Below are 1,389 nucleotides of genomic sequence, written 5' to 3'. Positions count from 1 at the left end.
TATTTAATAGGAATGTATGTATGTATAGAACCTATATAAAATTTCATGCTGTCTTGGAGAAGGAGGGGGGAAGGAGAGGGGAAGGAAGGGGAAAAAATAATCTAAGTTATATGGTAGTGATTGTAGAACACTGAAAATAAAATTTATATATATATATATAAAGAAAAGAGAAGTAATCTGAAGAGTGGTAAAGAATTTTTGCAGAAAGGGATAAGGTTTTCACTCTGCAGATGCTTTCAATGTAAACAATGATTATTTTCTTTATTCCCAGTATCCCAAGAAGAAGGGCATATGTACAGATAGGAATACATGTTCCTAGTCTATTACACAACACCAAGTCTGGCTTGAGTCGAAAAGTCAGAGAAAGGAAGAAACACACAGTATACAGGGTTGTAAACACTAAAGAACTCCAAGACTGCTGCACCTCCCAACTGATTGGAATGCAATGAGTAGTGTACAAGGATTCAGTCTCTCTCAGCTCTCTTCAAATAAATGTATTTTAACAGTACTCATCTTATCAGTACCAGCAAGGACATAATGCCTTGGAGTATAGTTTTGGGACAAGCTACCAAGGAATCTCATAATTTCTGTGGTATGTGCACCAGACCCAGCCACCACCAGCACCCTGATGGACATAGTCTGTAGCTTTTCTATTCAGAAGCAGAGCACCAGCCATAGCTGCAGCAGTATGAGAGTGGCAACACTCTCCACAGCGATCAGTATATTCACAGTGCCTATGGAGGTCATGAAAATGTTGGCACAATTCTGAACTGCGAAATGCAACATACTCTCCACATGGAAGACAGAACCAAAACATTTATTCAGACAACAGAAAGCCAAATCCCAATACCAAAAAGCCAAATCCGTCATAGTATCCAAGAAGTCAATAGACTAGCACTGCAGGAGGTAAAGGCATTTCCAAGCTTTCCTCACCTCCTCCCCACTTCCCCTTGCTGGAGCCTTCCCACCAACACATGGGCCTAGCTGTGCCTGCTTACCGATGTCCTTCCCATCTCTGACTAGCCTGACCAAATTCCTCTCAACTCTGCTCTACCCCTTCCTGTTCCACCCATTTAGCAACTTCCTCCAACCACATATGACTTTGGCTTCCATGTGATTTAGCAGGTCACATGTGCCTATTAATGAATGGGAAAGATCTTCTCATTTAAATTACCATTATAATCAGGCAGAGGAAGAAATTCATACTAGCAGAGAGAGGTGGCCCAAGTTCTAAACAGCTTTAAATTAAAATCCAAGGATTCATATTCGCTTGGGGTGGAGGAAGGGGATGAAATATGGGTAATAAACAGTCATAGGGATTACTGGTGATATGGTCAGGCAAATGGTTTGTTTTGTTTTGTTTTTAATAGCTTTTTTGGCACAGATGTG

General features: G+C 40.7%; 1 pseudogene; it reads right to left on the bottom strand.

The window, feature by feature from the left end:
• Positions 1-464: 464 nt before the first annotated feature.
• On the bottom strand, positions 465-786 carry LOC140532195 (UDP-N-acetylglucosamine transferase subunit ALG14 pseudogene; annotated as a pseudogene).
• Between the last annotated feature and the right edge of the window lie 603 nt (positions 787-1,389).

The sequence above is a fragment of the Notamacropus eugenii genome, chromosome 3, assembly GCF_028372415.1.
Source record: "Notamacropus eugenii isolate mMacEug1 chromosome 3, mMacEug1.pri_v2, whole genome shotgun sequence".
In the NCBI taxonomy this organism is placed as follows: domain Eukaryota; kingdom Metazoa; phylum Chordata; class Mammalia; order Diprotodontia; family Macropodidae; genus Notamacropus; species Notamacropus eugenii.
The sequence above is the reverse complement of the archived record's forward strand: the minus strand, read 5'-3'. Positions and strand labels throughout refer to the sequence as shown.